The sequence below is a fragment of the Pseudophryne corroboree genome, chromosome 2, assembly GCF_028390025.1.
Source record: "Pseudophryne corroboree isolate aPseCor3 chromosome 2, aPseCor3.hap2, whole genome shotgun sequence".
Lineage (NCBI taxonomy): Eukaryota > Metazoa > Chordata > Amphibia > Anura > Myobatrachidae > Pseudophryne > Pseudophryne corroboree.
Window position 1 is genome coordinate 767,134,879 of NC_086445.1, and position 19,530 is coordinate 767,154,408.

Below are 19,530 nucleotides of genomic sequence, written 5' to 3' on the forward strand. Positions count from 1 at the left end.
CGGCGGGCGCCCCGTGCGGTTGCACGGCTCGCCCGCCGCAAGAAACGGCACTGACTACCAATATAACATAGACTAACTACCCAGATAACTACACAGGAAATACAATATCAGTACAATAACTATATAAGAGAAACGAGAGAGAAAGAGAAGAGAGAGAGAGAGAGATATGGCTCACAACAACAAGAAAGACAATATGATTGCGGAGAAAACTTACGCACAAAGGGGAACGATCGCATGCGCCTCTGGATATCCAGCTCCCGATTATCAGCAATGAGAACCGTTGAAGAGTGAGAGCTGGATATGATCGGCTTGTCTATTTATGCCCCACACACAATACAATTCAATGGTCCCTACAATCTCATTGTTCATTGGACACAGGAATTCGTCTTCGCATTATAACAAAAGGTCATAGGTTGATTCATACAGGTGGGCTGTGTCTACTTCCAACTGCTCAGGTGGGTGGGAAACTAGGTTTCCCGCCGCATGGATAAGTAAGTGCAAATAATAGTAAATGGACATAAACTTCTTATGTCCATAACTATTCGCACGAGCGATTAATCCGCTTCAAACCAACACCGGAATATTGCTAATTAAATACTCTTCCGATGGATACTAAACACCACTGTATGAATCATGTCTGACCCTTCGTATCAAACAAAGAGGGATCTCTTTGTCCACGAACATGCTATATTAACTAAACTTTCAAAATCTATCAAAGGGACCATGATCTACAAAATACGTTATACAGTTAAAATATGTTATGAACGAGTCGCCCGCTAGACGCACACAAACTTTACCGTAAATGCGCACACCGTGCGCCTGCGGGTGCCCGCAACGGCGAGTATGCGCACGCACGGCAGGGCTCATGAACGTGCAACAGGCACTCGCATGAGGTGCAAATATGGCAGTGTGCATAGTGATATTTTTCTGACTTTGACATTATCCTGTGTTATGGGTTTGGGGAGTGGAGGGATGTTAGGCATTTAGGTGTAGTATAGTTAGGGATGGGGTTCTTATGGGGATACAGGTATGCCTAGGTTGGGGTTAAGTTATACAGGGTTGGGGGTTCTTGGGAGGTTTGCTTTGGGTGTCTTTATTTTATTTTGTGTATTTGTTTGGTATGTAGGTTAGGGTATATGGGATCGCGGGGAATGTGAGGCTTTTTGTTTTGATATTCTGATGGATGTGAGTTTTTTTATATTTTCATTTATGGTATGCCACCTATGCCCCATTATAAATCTGGTTCTCTCATGTGTACGCCCGAATAGCGCCTTCGGGTGGCGATTAAGTTATCCTTGCTTGATGTGGGGTATTCTGTATGTCATTGTTTTTACTATATCCTGCTATTTTTCCATCTCTCATGTCCAATGGCTTTGTGGCTGATCTTTATTTTGTCATTTATACACGGTTTATGCCCTCCTTTATTATTCCTCATGTTTGCCTTACAATTCATATGCTGTTTAATGTCTGGGTGTAACTCTTCAAATCTACAATAAAAATTACACAATTTAAAAAAGAAAAAGAAAAAGAAAGATGCTGTGCCCAGTCACCGGTGCCATGTGGAATGCCACGGGAGCCAGGCATGGCTGCAGCCGGGACCAGAGTTACCAGAGTATGCCGGGACCGAGCAGTGAAGCTACCGGTTCTATTGGATTTGTGATCATGACTAAGATGGATCAAACAATGGATCAAAACAATGATCTGTCCTGTAATATTTAATATGGAGTAAAGATTTTGCTACTTGTGATAAGAAATCTGGTGAGTACCTCTCTATGGATAAATTTATACATGCAAAACAAAAATGACAAGATGTGCCCCTAGTTGCAATAAACAGACACCGTACTCAATATAATGTAATGTATTATATTATATAGAATCGTACCAGAAAATAGAAATCTGAAATGGATGTTGTCCTTTCAGCATATGTTTTGATTCATGTGCAAGTTCTGCAGTTAGCATAATACTGTTTACAAATGTATCTCATTTTTAAAAAGATACAGTAGGTAGAAAACTCACAATATAAAATCTTGAAAACTGCATATCTCTCTCAATTATTCTGGAAGCCATGGAAGTTGGTAAGTATACAGTTCCTCCTCCTGCTGCAAGGTTGTGCCTGAATACGGAGTAGCTAATACTCCAAGGTCACAAGAGAGAGATTCCATGAGTCATTTTGTCCTGAGCAGGATATTTTCAGAGCTCTAGTATCTACCGGTCAAAATGAGAGGGTCCATTAACAACCATGTTTTTTTGTGTTAAATATGTTTAATCATAGAACAATGTTCTGCATCCCACTAAAAGACTGCTTATAACGAGTATGGAGCAGAAGGCTGCACACGGGCCTCCTCCTCTCTGAAAACGCCCCTGCCTTCCTCTGTGTCCTGCTGTGATCCTGTACTCCTGCAGCTGGGCCACACTGTACTGTCTTTCTCTCGGTACATTAGAGATGAGCGCCGGAAATTTTTCGGGTTTTGTGTTTTGGTTTTGGGTTCGGTTCCGCGGCCGTGTTTTGGGTTCGACCGCGTTTTGGCAAAACCTCACCGAATTTTTTTTGTCGGATTCGGGTGTGTTTTGGATTCGGGTGTTTTTTTCAAAAAACCCTAAAAAACAGCTTAAATCATAGAATTTGGGGGTCATTTTGATCCCAAAGTATTATTAACCTCAAAAACCATAATTTCCACTCATTTTCAGTCTATTCTGAATACCTCACACCTCACAATATTATTTTTAGTCCTAAAATTTGCACCGAGGTCGCTGTGTGAGTAAGATAAGCGACCCTAGTGGCCGACACAAACACCGGGCCCATCTAGGAGTGGCACTGCAGTGTCACGCAGGATGTCCCTTCCAAAAAACCCTCCCCAAACAGCACATGACGCAAAGAAAAAAAGAGGCGCAATGAGGTAGCTGTGTGAGTAAGATAAGCGACCCTAGTGGCCGACACAAACACCGGGCCCATCTAGGAGTGGCACTGCAGTGTCACGCAGGATGTCCCTTCCAAAAAACCCTCCCCAAACAGCACATGACGCAAAGAAAAATTAAAGAAAAAAGAGGTGCAAGATGGAATTGTCCTTGGGCCCTCCCACCCACCCTTATGTTGTATAAACAGGACATGCACACTTTAACCAACCCATCATTTCAGTGACAGGGTCTGCCACACGACTGTGACTGAAATGACGGGTTGGTTTGGACCCCCACCAAAAAAGAAGCAATTAATCTCTCCTTGCACAAACTGGCTCTACAGAGGCAAGATGTCCACCTCATCATCATCCTCCGATATATCACTGTGTACATCCCCCTCCTCAGATTATCAATTCGTCCCCACTGGAATCCACCATCTCAGCTCCCTGTGTACTTTGTGGAGGCAATTGCTGCTGGTCAATGTCTCCACGGAGGAATTGATTATAATTCATTTTAATGAACATCATCTTCTCCACATTTTCTGGATGTAACCTCGTACGCCGATTGCTGACAAGGTGAGCGGCGGCACTAAACACTCTTTCGGAGTACACACTTGTGGGAGGGCAACTTAGGTAGAATAAAGCCAGTTTGTGCAAGGGCCTCCAAATTGCCTCTTTTTCCTGCCAGTATAAGTACGGACTGTGTGACGTGCCTACTTGGATGCGGTCACTCATATAATCCTCCACCATTCTTTCAATGTTGAGAGAATCATATGCAGTGACAGTAGACGACATGTCCGTAATCGTTGTCAGGTCCTTCAGTCCGGACCAGATGTCAGCATCAGCAGTCGCTCCAGACTGCCCTGCAACACCGCCAGCGGGTGGGCTCGGAATTCTGAGCCTTTTCCTCGCACCCCCAGTTGCGGGAGAATGTGAAGGAGGAGATGTTGACAGGTCGCGTTCCGCTTGACTTGACAATTTTCTCACCAGCAGGTCTTTCAACCCCAGCAGACTTGTGTCTGCCGGAAAGAGAGATCCAAGGTAGGCTTTAAATCTAGGATCGAGCACGGTGGCCAAAATGTAGTGCTCTGATTTCAACAGATTGACCACCCGTGAATCCTTGTTAAGCGAATTAAGGGCTCCATCCACAAGTCCCACATGCCTAGCGGAATCGCTCCGTGTTAGCTCCTCCTTCAATGTCTCCAGCTTCTTCTGCAAAAGCCTGATGAGGGGAATGACCTGACTCAGGCTGGCAGTGTCTGAACTGACTTCACGTGTGGCAAGTTCAAAGGGCATCAGAACCTTGCACAACGTTGAAATCATTCTCCACTGCGCTTGAGACAGGTGCATTCCACCTCCTATATCGTGCTCAATTGTATAGGCTTGAATGGCCTTTTGCTGCTCCTCCAACCTCTGAAGCATATAGAGGGTTGAATTCCACCTCGTTACCACTTCTTGCTTCAGATGATGGCAGGGCAGGATCAGTAGTTTTTGGTGGTGCTCCAGTCTTCTGTACGTGGTGCCTGTACGCCGAAAGTGTCCCGCAATTCTTCTGGCCACCGACAGCATCTCTTGCACGCCCCTGTCGTTTTTTAAATAATTCTGCACCACCAAATTCAAGGTATGTGCAAAACATGGGACGTGCTGGAATTTGCCCATATTTAATGCACACACAATATTGCTGGCATTGTCCGATGCCACAAATCCACAGGAGAGTCCAATTGGGGTAAGCCATTCCGCGATGATCTTCCTCAGTTGCCGTAAGAGGTTTTCAGCTGTGTGCGTATTCTGGAAACCGGTGATACAAAGCGTAGCCTGCCTAGGAAAGAGTTGGCGTTTGCGAGATGCTGCTACTGGTGCCGCCGCTGCTGTTCTTGCGGCGGGAGTCCATACATCTACCCAGTGGGCTGTCACAGTCATATAGTCCTGACCCTGCCCTGCTCCACTTGTCCACATGTCCGTGGTTAAGTGGACATTGGGTACAGCTGCATTTTTTAGGACACTGGTGACTCTTTTTCTGAGGTCTGTGTACATTTTCGGTATCGCCTGCCTAGAGAAATGGAACCTAGATGGTATTTGGTACCGGGGACACAGTACCTCCAACAAGTCTCTAGTTGGCTCTGCAGTAATGATGGATACCGGAACCACGTTTCTCACCACCCAGGATGCCAAGGCCTCAGTTATCCGCTTTGCAGTAGGATGACTGCTGTGATATTTCATCTTCCTCGCAAAGGACTGTTGGACAGTCAATTGCTTGGTGGAAGTAGTAAAAGTGGTCTTACGACTTCCCCTCTGGGATGACCATCGACTCCCAGCAGCAACAACAGCAGCGCCAGCAGCAGTAGGCGTTACACGCAAGGATGCATCTGAGGAATCCCAGGCAGGAGAGGAATCGTCAGAATTGCCAGTGACATGGCCTGCAGGACTATTGGCATTCCTGGGGAAGGAGGAAATTGACACTGAGGGAGTTGGTGGGGTGGTTTGCGTGAGCTTGGTTACAAGAGGAAGGGATTTACTGGTCAGTGGACTGCTTCCGCTGTCACCCAAAGTTTTTGAACTTGTCACTGACTTATTATGAATGCGCTGCAGGTGACGTATAAGGGAGGATGTTCCGAGGTGGTTAACGTCCTTACCCCTACTTATTACAGCTTGACAAAGGCAACACACGGCTTGACACCTGTTGTCCGCATTTCTGTTGAAATACTTCCACACCGAAGAGCTGATTTTTTTGGTATTTTCACCAGGCATGTCAGTGGCCATATTCCTCCCACGGACAACAGGTGTCTCCCCGGGTGCCTGACTTAAACAAACCACCTCACCATCAGAATCCTCCTGGTCAATTTCCTCCCCAGCGCCAGCAACACCCATATCCTCCTCATCCTGGTGTACTTCAACACTGACATCTTCAATCTGACTATCAGGAACTGGACTGCGGGTGCTCCTTCCAGCACTTGCAGGGGGCGTGCAAATGGTGGAAGGCGCATGCTCTTCACGTCCAGTGTTGGGAAGGTCAGGCATCGCAACCGACACAATTGGACTCTCCTTGTGGATTTGGGATTTCGAAGAACGCACAGTTCTTTGCGGTGCTTTTGCCAGCTTGAGTCTTTTCAGTTTTCTAGCGAGAGGCTGAGTGCTTCCATCCTCATGTGAAGCTGAACCACTAGCCATGAACATAGGCCAGGGCCTCAGCCGTTCCTTGCCACTCCGTGTGGTAAATGGCATATTGGCAAGTTTACGCTTCTCCTCCGACAATTTTATTTTAGGTTTTGGAGTCCTTTTTTTACTGATATTTGGTGTTTTGGATTTGACATGCTCTGTACTATGACATTGGGCATCGGCCTTGGCAGACGACGTTGCTGGCATTTCATCGTCTCGGCCATGACTAGTGGCAGCAGCTTCAGCAGGAGGTGGAAGTGGATCTTGATCTTTCCCTAATTTTGGAACCTCAACATTTTTGTTCTCCATATTTTAATAGGCACAACTAAAAGGCACCTCAGGTAAACAATGGAGATGGATGGATACTAGTATACTTATGGATGGACTGCCGAGTGCCGACACAGAGGTAGCTACAGCCGTGGACTAACGTACTGTGTCTGCTGCTAATATAGACTGGATGATTGATAATGAGATGAAATCAATATATATATGTATGTATATATAATATCACTAGTACTGCAGCCGGACAGGTAGATAATATATTTATTAGGTAATGATGACTGATGACGGACCTGCTGGACACTGTCAGCTCAGCAGCACCGCAGACTGCTACAGTAAGCTACTATACTCTATAGTAGTATGTACAAAGAAGAAAGAAAAAAAAAAAACCACGGGTAGGTGGTATACAATTATGGATGGACTGCCGAGTGCCGACACAGAGGTAGCTACAGCCGTGGACTAACGTACTGTGTCTGCTGCTAATATAGACTGGATGATTGATAATGAGATGAAATCAATATATATATGTATGTATATATAATATCACTAGTACTGCAGCCGGACAGGTAGATAATATATTTATTAGGTAATGATGACTGATGACGGACCTGCTGGACACTGTCAGCTCAGCAGCACCGCAGACTGCTACAGTAAGCTACTATACTATAGTAGTATGTACAAAGAAGAACGAAAAAAAAAAAACCACGGGTAGGTGGTATACAATTATGGATGGACTGCTGAGTGCCGACACAGAGGTAGCTACAGCCGTGGACTAACGTACTGTGTCTGCTGCTAATATAGACTGGATGATTGATAATGAGATGAAATCAATATATATATGTATGTATATATAATATCACTAGTACTGCAGCCGGACAGGTAGATAATATATTTATTAGGTAATGATGACTGATGACGGACCTGCTGGACACTGTCAGCTCAGCAGCACCGCAGACTGCTACAGTAAGCTACTATACTCTATAGTAGTATGTACAAAGAAGAAAGAAAAAAAAAAACCACGGGTAGGTGGTATACAATTATGGATGGACTGCCGAGTGCTGACACAGAGGTAGCTACAGCCGTGGACTACCGTACTGTACTGTGTCTGCTGCTAATATAGACTGGATGATAATGAGATGTAGTATGTATAAAGAAGAAAAAAAAAACCACGGGTAGGTGGTATACAATTATGGATGGACTGCCGAGTGCCGACACAGAGGTAGCTACAGCCGTGGACTACTGTACTGTACTGTGTCTGCTGCTAATATAGACTGGATGATAATGAGATGTAGTATGTATAAAGAAGAAAGAAAAAAAAACACGGGTAGGTGGTATACAATTATGGACGGACTGCCGAGTGCCGACACAGAGGTAGCTACAGCCGTGGACTACCGTACTGTACTGTGTCTGCTGCTAATATAGACTGGTTGATAATGAGATGTAGTATGTATAAAGAAGAAAGAAAAAAAAACCACGGGTAGGTGGTATACAATTATGGATGGACTGCCGAGTGCCGACACAGAGGTAGCTACAGCCGTGGACTACCGTACTGTACTGTGTCTGCTGCTAATATAGACTGGATGATAATGAGATGTAGTATGTATAAAGAAGAAAAAAAAACCACGGGTAGGTGGTATACAATTATGGATGGACTGCCGAGTGCCGACACAGAGGTAGCTACAGCCGTGGACTACCGTACTGTACTGTGTCTGCTGCTAATATAGACTGGATGATAATGAGATGTAGTATGTATAAAGAAGAAAGAAAAAAAAAACCACGGGTAGGTGGTATACAATTATGGATGGACTGCCGAGTGCCGACACAGAGGTAGCTACAGCCGTGAACTACCGTACTGTGTCTGCTGCGACTGGATGATAAATAATGATATCAAAAATATATATATATCACTACTGCAGCCGCACAGGTATATATTATATAATGACGGACCTGCTGGACACTGTCTGTCAGCAGAATGAGTTTTTTATAGAATAAAAAAACACCACACAAGTCACACGACGAGTGTTTAACTTTTTCAGGCAATCACAATATAGTATACTATACTGGTGGTCAGTGTGGTCAGGTCACTGGTCAGTCACACTGGCAGTGGCACTCCTGCAGCAAAAGTGTGCACTGTTTAATTTTAATAATATGTACTCCTGGCTCCTGCTATAACCTATAACTGCTCCCCAGTCTCCCCCACAATTAAGCTGTGTGAGCAGCACAGTCAGATATTATACATAGATGATGCAGCACACTGGGCTGAGCACAGATATGGTATGTGACTGAGTCACTGTGTATCGTTTTTTTCAGGCAGAGAACGGATTATATTAAATAAAACTGCACTGGTGGTCACTGGTCAGTGGTCAGTCACTAGTAAACTCTGCACTCTCTAGTACTCCTAAGCTCCAGTAAATCAAGTGTCTCTGTCTCAATCTCACTCTCTCTCTTCTAATCTAAATGGAGAGGACGCCAGCCACGTCCTCTCCCTATCAATCTCAATGCACGTGTGAAAATGGCGGCGACGCGCGGCTCCTTATATAGAATCCGAGTCTCGCGATAGAATCCGAGCCTCGCGAGAATCCGACAGCGTCATGATGACGTTCGGGCGCGCTCGGGTTAACCGAGCAAGGCGGGAAGATCCGAGTCGCTCGGATCCGTGTAAAAAAAGCTGAAGTTCGGGCGGGTTCGGATTCCGAGGAACCGAACCCGCTCATCTCTAGGTACAGTATGGTGTAACTAGCATATGAAGGGGGAGGTTTCTGAGTAATCAGAGACACCCCCTCCTTCCAAACAGTCTGATGCTCTTTAAATTAACTGTCCGTGGCTCTTTGATCTAAGCCCATCCCCTCGTGCATAATGCCATCTATGGTGAGGGGGAGACTGAGAGGCTAATATGACATGTTTCTACCACACTTGCTTTGTTTTGGCCCCTCCCCCTCACATAGACCCGCGATTCAGGGCATTTTCTGCGAGTGGGTGTAGCCTAATTAATACAGAGCAGAGTGCACAGCAGCAGCCCCATCCTCATCAGCCCCTGTGCTGCAGCAAAAGTGAGTGTGTTTAAGACATATACAGCAGTGTGTGCAAATCTTTCATTTGTCCTTGTGAGGTGGGCTCACTGGGATAATATTTATATGGGGAAGCTCCATGTGGCATACTGGAGGTGCACTCTGACAGAATATGGGGGGAGCTCCTGGTGGCATACTGGGGGCACTGACAACTGGGTCATAATTAATATGAAGGGCTCTGTGTGGCATACTGGGGGCACTTGGACATACTGTAATTTGAGGGTCTCTGTGTGACATACTGAGGGGTAATCTCCCCCATTTCCTCTTCTCTCTTGTCTGCCCTATACTTCCTCTCTCTTTCTCTCCCATTTTCCCCTATTCCTCCTTTCTCTCCCACGTCTCCTCCTTTTCCTCCTGTCTCCCCATCTATCCGTTCCTTTCTCTCTCCAGTCTCCCCCTATTCCTTCTCTCTCTGTCCAGTCTCCCACTTTTCCTCTTTTCTCTCTTGCGCCTGCCACTATTCCTTACCTGCTCCTATTTCCGCATATTCCAGGAGGGGGCCCTGCCTATTTTGTCAGTCCCGGGCTCCACAATTTCTGATGGCAGCCCTGCCTGGACCATTGTTACTGAGTGCATCAGCAAAACTTTCTAATTTTTCTCTGACTTGAGATAACTTAAGGTTCTTCTTTGAGCCTCCTTAATTTGGGTAAGGAACAATTGACAATGGGGGTCATTCCGAGTTGTTCGCTCGTTGCCGATTTTTGCTATGCTGCGATTTGTTGCTAAATGCGCATGGTACGCAGCGCGCATGCGCTTAGTTATTTAACTAAAAACTTAGCAGTTTTGCTGTTGTTCGTGCGGCGCTTTCAGTCGCACTGCTGATTGCTGAGTGATTGACAGGAAAGGGGCGTTTCTGGGTGGTAACTGAGCGTTTTCTGGGAGTGTGCTAAAAAACAAAGGCGTGCCAGGGAAAAACATGGGAGTGGCTGGAGAAACGGGGGAGTGGCTGGCCGAACGCTGGGCGTGCTTGTGACGTCAAACCAGGAACTAAACGGACCGAGCTGATCGCAATCTAGGAGTAGGTCTGGAGCTATTTAGAAACTGCAAGAAAATATTTAGTAGCAATTCTGCTACTCTTTCGTTCGCTATTCTGCTTAGCTAAGATACACTCCCAGAGGGCGGCGGCCTAGCGTTTGCAATGCTGCCAAAAGTAGCTAGCGAGCGAACAACTCGAACAATGACCACCAATGTAAATGATTGATGGAAGATAGACTTACTGAAGACAATTTTGCTTTACCAGTCCTGTCATTACAATTCTCCTTGCGTGACAGTGGAAATCATTGCTTGATACAATCAAGGGACCATGGAATTAACATTTAAAAAAAAATAAAACTACATTGATGGACCTAATAGTTCAAAATAGCGAGTCAGGTGGATGATGGACTGACAACAAATGAAGTCAAAATTAAGGAATCAAACAAGGCAATCTTTAATATGAGTTGTTCCGGAGCATAACCTGTTGCATGGGCAAGAATTGTGTGGGACTGAGGGAACTATGGGGGTCATTCCGAGTTGATCGCTAGCTGCTTTCGTTCACTGCGCAGTGAACAGGCAAAAAAATTGGCACTTCTGCGCATGCGGCACAATGCGCACGCGCGTCGTACTATTACAAAGAACAATGTAGTTTCACACAAGGTCTAGCGAAGCTTTTCAGTCGCACTGCTGACCGCAGAGTGATTGACAGGAAGAGGGCGTTTCTGGGTGTTAACTGACCGTTTTCAGGGAGTGTTCGAAAAAAAGCAAGCGTGCCAGGAAAAACGCAGGCGTGGCTGGGCGAACGCAGGGCGTGTTTGTGACATCAAAACAGGTACTGAATGGTCTGAAGTGATTGCAAGCGCTGAGTAGGTCTGAAGCTACTCTGAAACTGCACAAAATTATTTTGTAGCCGCTCTGCGAGCCTTTCATTCGCTCTTCTGCTAAGCTAAAATGCACTCCCAGTGGGAGGCGGCATAGCGTTTGCACGGCTGCTAAAAACTGCTAGCGAGCGATCAACTCGAAATGACCCCCTATATACTCAGCCTTGGATGGAGATAAAGTGGTCGGAGATACAGTACCAGCCAATCAGCTCCTAACTGCCATGTCACAGGCTGGGTCTGAAAAATGACAGGAGCTGATTGGCTAGTACTTCAGTACTAGCCAATCAGCTCCTGTCATTTTTCATCATTTAACATCATTCTTACCGTGAGCAATGGTACGCCATATATGCACTATATGACAAAGATACCGTGATGTCTGTAACCTCGTCTTTCACTATGTAAGTGAGGTATGCTGTTGATTGACTACCACTATCCAGTTTCATTGCTTAAATGAACAAAAGAGCTAAAGATACCATTATAAGATTTTGTATACACAAATATACCATGATGTGTGCAACCTTGTCTCTCACTATGTAAAGGGGGTAGACAAAGAGAGATCCGTGTTTAAAATCTAAGCAATCTGACTAGATTGCTTAGATTTTAAGCACGGATCTGTCGTGTGTATGCCCCCCAGCGATAGCGATGCGCCGGTGCTAGATTGGGCCTGCATGCAGGCTCAATCTAGCGGGTTGCTCACTTCACCGCTGTGTGAAGTGAGCGGCTTCCCCTGTCCGTCCCCCCCTTGCTCAGCACATCGTGCTGTGCTGCGCGGGGGGAAAGATGTGTGCTGAGCGGTCTGTGTTAAGATCGCTTAGCACACATCTCTCCCGTCAGTACCCCCCCTTAAGTGAGGTATGCCGTTGATCGAATACCACTACCCAGTTTTATTACCTATAAGATACCATTATAAGATTTTGAACATACATTGTCGTGTAAGTGAGGTTAGTTCACCTCTCACTCGTGGAAAAAAGAAAGAATAACTCACATTCAGACATACTTTGGAGACACTTACGTACAAATTTAAAAGCTAAAGAGTTCCTACACGTGATCCTTTTCCCATTATGTCTTCTACAGTATGTACCTTTGAGTCCATGATAACACCCAGAGAGACCTAATCCTGGAAAAGAAACCCAAATATCATAGGATAAGTATTTATTTGGGTTTTTTCACATATTCCTCATTCTTATAGACATGGTAGCGCCATCTTCTTCACAACCCCCATATTCTTTTAGATATCATATGGACTAAATTGGGATAAGTCCAACTGTGAAGTTAAGAGGCTGCCACCAAGTCAAGTGAAGTGCCAGGAAAACTTCAACAAAACCCCTATTTCCAATACTTTATCTCCGTCCACTTTATCTCCATCCAAGGCTTAGTAAATAGACCCCTTAGTTGTTTAAACTAGAGACGAGCGGGTTCGGTTCTCAGAGAACCGAACCGTACCGAACTTCACCATTCGAGTCCGGATCCGAGCCAGGCTCGGGTTGTCCCGCCTGACTCGGAAACCAGAATGAGGCAAAACTTCATCATCCCGCTGTCGGATTCTTCCGGAGTTTGGATTCCATATAAGGAGCTGCGCGTCCCCGCCATTTTCACTCCGACATTGGAGAGTGTAGAGAGAGGACAAGTCTCCGTTCTCTCAGTGTCCGTGTCTTGTGCTGAATCTGTCCAGTGACAGTGCTTGTGTCCTCTGCTGCCATATGTCCAGTGGTGCTGTGTTGTGCTGCATCAGTTCAGTGGTGGTGTGTTGTGCTGCATCAGTTACAGTGGTGGTGTCCTCTGCTGCCATATGTCCAGTGCTGCTGTATAATAAGTCCCTTACAGTGTTGCTGTGTTGTGCTGCATCAGACCAGTGGTAGTGTCCTGGGCATCAGTCAGTCCAGTGACCATTCAGAGTGGTGGTGTTCTCTGCTGCCATATGTCTTCTGCTGCTGCATAATAAATCCCTTACAGTGTTGCTGTGTTGTGCTGCATCAGACCAGTGGCAGTAACCTGACCATTAATCATTTCGGTGACCAGGCAGTCACAGTGGTATATGCTGCTGCTATATGTCCTCTGCTGCCGTATAATAATAATAAGTCCCTTACAGTGTTGCTGTGTTGTGCTGCATCAGACCAGTGGTAGTGTCCTGTCCATCAGTCATTCCAATGACCAGGCAGTCACAGTGGTATACGCTGCTGCTATATGTCCACTGCTGCCGTATAATAATAATAACAACAACAAGTCCCTTACAGTGTTGCTGTGTTGTGCTGCATCAGACCAGTGGTAGTGTCCTGTGCATCAGCCATCAGTCATTCCTGTGCCACATATTGTGTTATATAACTCAAAAAAAATAATGGAGAACAAAAATTTGGAGGATAAAATAGGGAAAGATCAAGAACCACTTCCTCCTAGTGCTGAAGCTGCTGCCACTAGCCATGACATAGACGATGAAATGCCATCAACGTCGTCTGCCAAGGCCGATGCCCAATGTGATAGTAGAGGGCATGTAAAATCCAAAAAGCCAAAGTTACATAGAATTTGTCGGCAGATAAGAACCACTTGGCCCATCTAGTCTGCCCCTTTTTTTTTTTTTTATTATTCTTTATCACTAACCTTATTTGATCCTTATTTCTTTGTAAGGATATCCTTATGTCTATCCCATGCATGTTTAAATTGCTCTACTGTCTTAGCCTCTACCACCTCTGATGGGAGGCTATTCCACTTGTCCACTACCCTTTCTGTGAAATAATTTTTCCGCAAATTTCCCCTGAACCTCCCCCCCTCCAGTCTCAGTGCATGTCCTCGTGTCCTATTGCTTCTCTTCATTTGGAGAATGTTTCCCTCCTGGACTTTGTTAAAACCCTTCATATATTTGAAAGTTTCTATCATGTCCCCCCTTTCCCTTCTCTGCTCCAAACTATACATATTGAGATTTCTTAGTCTTTCTGGGTATGTTTTGTGATGTAGGCCATGCACCATTTTAGTTGCCCTCCTTTGTACAGTTTCTAATGTATTAATATCCTTTTGAAGATATGGCCTCCAGAACTGAATACAGTATTCTAGATGAGGCCGTACCAATGACCTATACAGTGGCATTATTACTTCTTTCTTTCTGCTGCTGATTCCTCTCCCAATGCAGCCAAGCATCTGACTAGCCTTCCTCATTGCCTTGTTACATTGCTTACCTGCTTTTAAGTCATCTGAAATAGTGACTCCTAGATCCCTTTCCTCCTCAGTAGTTTCCAGTATAGTGCCATTAATACTGTATTTAGCTATAGGATTTTTGAGACCCAAGTGCATGATTTTGCATTTTTTGGCATTAAACTGTAATTGCCAGACTCTTGAACATTCCTCTAGTCTACCTAGATCCTCAATCATTTGTTTTACCCCACCTGGAGTGTCTACCCTGTTGCATACCTTTGTGTCATCTGCAAAAAGGCATACTTTCCCTTTAATGCCATTTGCAATGTCACCAATAAAGATATTAAAAAGCACTGGTCCAAGTACAGATCCCTGGGGTACTCCACTGGTAACATTTCCCTCCTGTGAATGCACTCCATTTACCACAACTCTCTGTTTTCTATCCTTCAACCAAGATCTTATCCATTCAATAATCCTAATATCCAATCCCAAACTTTCAAGTTTATTTAGCAGTCTGCGATGTGGAACTGTGTCAAAAGCCTTACTAAAGTCTAGATAAGCTATATCCATGGCTCCACCTTTATCCATCACTTTAGTCACACAATCAAAAAAGTCAATAAGATTTGTTTGACATGATCTCCCCCCAGTGAATCCATGCTGTTTGGGATCCAGTAAATTGCCGGATTTGAGATAATCTACAACTCTTTCTTTTAAGAGTGTTTCCATCAATTTCCCTACTACTGATGTAAGACTCACTGGTCTGTAGTTGTTTGCCTCTTCCTTGCTTCCACTTTTGTGCAGTGGGACTACGTTTGCTCTTTTCCAGTCCCCTGGAATTTCTCCTGTAGCTAATGACTGGTTGAATAATTCTGTCAATGGTGCTACCAGCACCTCTTTAAGTTCTTTTAGTATCCTTGGATGTATCCCATCTGGCCCCATAGATTTGTCCACTTTCAGCTTTGAGAGTTCTGTTAGGACCTTCTCCTCTGTAAATGTACTTGTTTCATTTTCCTGAATATCCCTGCAACTTAACTGTGGCCCCTTCCCCTCTCTTTCAGTAGTAAATACTGAGCAAAAATAATCATTAAGATGATCTGCTATTAAATTGTCTCCTTCAACAAGACTCCCAGTGTCCGTCTTTAGTTTTATAATTCCGCCTTTTGTTTTTCTCTTTTCGCTTATATACCTAAAAAACGTTTTGCCTCCTTTACCCACTGACTGGGCCATTTTCTCCTCAGCTTGTGCCTTTGCACATCTGATTACCTTCTTTGTCTCAGATGTGCAAAGGCACAAGCTGAGGAGAAAAGTTCAGTAGAAAGACCCACAAAAAGAAATTTAAATGGTCTGAGGAGAAACGTAAACTTGCCAATATTCCATTTACAACACGGAGTGGCAAGGAATGGCTGAGGCCCTGGCCTATGTTTATGACTAGTGGTTCAGATTTACATGACGATGGAAGCCCTCATAACTGAGGCCTTGACACTTATGTTGGTGTTAGACGTGCGTCCGCTCTCCACCATTAGTGCAGTGGGATTTAGACAATTGATGGAGGTAGTGTGTCCCCGGTACCAAATCCCATCTAGATTCCACTTCACTAGGCAGGCGATACCGAGATTTTGCCATTTAATTACAGTGATTTGGACGTATAATTCCAGTGATTTTGCCATTTAATTCCAGTGATTTGGATGTATAATTCCAGTGATTTGGATGTATTATTCCAGTGATTTGGATGTATAATTGCAGTGATTTTACAGTATATTTCCAGTGATTTTGCTATTTAATATCAGTGATTTGGACGTATAATTCCAGTGATTTTGCCATTTAATTCCAGTGATTTGGACGTATAATTCCAGTGGTAATTGTTTGTGTCGCTTGGCTTAGTCATACAGCTGCCTCATTGCACCTCTTTGACATCTTTGCATGAGGTGCCGTATAATTACAGTGGTACTGGCGTATAATTACAGTGATCCTGCCGTATAATTACAGTGGTACTGGTGTATAAGTCCAGTCCAGTGACACTGCTGTATATATATATATATATATATATATATACCCTGTTGCAAAGCAGATTACTAAGGCCATAACAACTATGCTGGTGTTAGACGTGCTTCCGGTATCCACAATTACTGCAGTGGGACTGCAGTGCCAACCCTAGATGGGCCAGGTGTTTGTCCGCACACTTGTGTCGCTTATCTTAGTCATACAGCTCCCTCATTGCCCTCTTTTACTTCTTGGCATGATGTGCTGTTTGGGGACTATTTTTTTAAAGTGCCATCCTGTCTGACACTTCCGTATATGTCCAGTGGTACTGCCATTTAATTCCAGTGATTTGGACGTATAATTAAAGTGATTTTGCAGTATAATTCCAGTGATTTTGCAGTATAATTCCAGTGATTTTGCCATTTCATTCCAGTGATTTGGACGTATAATTCCTGTGATTTGGACGTATAATTCCAGTGATCTGGACATATAATTACAGTGATTTTGCCATTTAATTCCAGTGATTTGGGCATTTAATTCCAATGATTTAGGCGTATAATTCCAGTGATTTGGACGTATAATTGTTTGTGTCGCTTGGCTTAGTCATACAGCTACCTCATTGCACCTCTTCTACATCTTTGCATGAGGTGCTGTTTGGGGCCTAGTTTTTGAAAAGTGCCATCCTGTCTGACACTGCAGAGCCACTCCTAGATAGGCCAGGTGTTTGTGCCGCACATTTGTGTCGCTTAGCTTGTTTATACAGCCACCTCAGTGCAACTTTTAGGCCTAAAAACAATATTGTGAGGTGTGAGTTGTTCAGAATAGACTGGAAATGAATGTTATTGAGGTTAATAATATGGTAGGAGCAAAATTACCCCCAAATTCTGTGATTTTAGCTGTTTTTATGTTTTTTTCAAAAATCATCCAGATCCAAAATCAAAACCAAAACACGAAAGGGTGGTTTTGGCAAAACCAAGCCAAAACCAAAACACGAAAATGGAATTAGAACCAAAACCAAAACACAAAAGACGAAAAGTGCCAGTCGCACATCTCTAGTTTAAACTGACAGGTAATTTCCTTGACTGGTTATACAGCGTACACAGGTTCAAATAATGAGCAATTGGATTCCACAATGTAATTTTGGACATCCTGATTATCTGATCTAATTTGTGACAGATGAAGTTCAGTCTAAAAATATAGGAACTAGATTAAGAAAGAATGTTATGAAATGACACTGTGCTTAAATAATAATAGCCTATCGGTAATAGTGTAGAAGGAGTGTCTAACATTATATAATGTAATAAGGCAAACACCACAAATGGTAAAGTTGCATAATTAATTACTACACATAGAACTGTGTGCGACCATAGCTGGACTATGCGGTATAATTATAGAAACATTATATTACTGCTGGAGAAAAAAGAACAAAAGTGACCAGCTAAACTCATTAATAAGATATAAGGAATAAGATCTCTTAGTTATAAGTACAAATGGTTTATTATAGAATAAAATCACTCAAGGGATGATTAACTTACCTCATATAAATACATACAGTAACTAGAAAAAAACATCTCCAGTCTCCAATTATATTTAGGCAGATTAACAATGGGGTGGATGGAACTAAAGTTCCAGGCATCCACATACAAATAGGCCCATCATCATGGCAGCACGATGATGAACAGCCATTAGCTAGCTACTGTACATGGCCAGCAATAAATCATAAGTACTGTATTAAAATTGAATTTCTATTAATTATGAAATCTTTAGACTTTTACATATTTAGAGAGACTTTGGGGCTGACAGTGTATGGAGTATACACACCCACATGGCAGTGGTCCCACCCACCCAAAACTGGTCACACCCCCCCTCTGCTTCTCATAATAGACCCTTAAACATTTTCAGCCCCAGGCCAATGTGGCCCTTAATCCAACCCTGCAGTTTGGCAGCTTCCCAATTTCTGAGCATTTGTAGTTTTCCCTTTTCAGAGTTAATACATTTATTTTTTTCAGAAACAATTCATCCCCTTTTGTATTTGATTTAGTGAATACTATTACATGTGCTATCCCTCTATTATAAAGTTTATGTATATATTTTCAAATTATAACTATTCAATGTTTGAAAAGCGTTTCTTTTTTTTTTTTTTTTTTTTCTGTATTCAGTTTATTACATGGTATTGTTTCCAATTTACATTTACATCATCATTTTTGGCTACCGGGTGTTTTTTGTTGTTGTATCTTACACATTGTGACAGTTTATGGGGGTCATTCCGAGTTGTTCGCTCGTTGCCGATTTTCGCTAAACTGCGATTAGTCGCTAACTGCGCATGCGCAAGGTACGCAGAGCGCATGCGCTTAGTTATTTTACTAAAAACTTAGCTGTTTTGCTGTAGCGTCTGCGGCGCTTTTCAGTCGCATTGGTGTTCGGTAAATGATTGACAGGAAAGGGGCGTTTCTGGGTGGTAACTCAGCGTTTTCCCGGAGTTGGCTAAAAAACGCAGGCGTGTCAGGGAAAAACGCGGGAGTGTCTGGAGAAATGGGGGAGTGGCTGGGCGAACGCAGGGCGTGTTTGTGACGTCAAACCAGGAACGAAATGGCCTGAGCTGATCGCAGTGTAGGAGTAAGTCTCGAGCTACTCAGAAACTGCTAAGAATTTTCTATTCGCAATTCTGCTAATCTTTCGTTTGCAATTCTGCTATGCTAAGATTCACTCCTAGAGGGCGGCGGCCTAGCGTGTACAATGCTGCTAAAATCAGCTAGCGAGCGAACAACTCGGAATGACCCCCAAATGCGATGTAGTAGTTAGGTCAGCATTTACAATGTTTACACCCTTTTATCGACAATTCAGATGTTGACATTGTTAAAATGTCGACAGGCAACATGTGAAATGACGACATTAGGGTTAGGCTGCGACACTAGGGGAAGGTTAGGGTTGGGCACTAGAAGGAGGGTTAGGGATTAGATTTAGGGAATACTTACTGGAAAACTGGAGGATTGGAGGTCTGACTCAAAAGTGCTGGTCACATGACCACTGGGACCTGGAAGCTGCCCTGGTGCTGATGCTGCCGTCAGAACAGGCAAGTCACCATTGGGCCACAAGGTATGATATGTCAGCATTCTAACATGTCAATATTTCATCAGTGTCTACAAGATGAATGTTGACATGGTCAATGTCAAC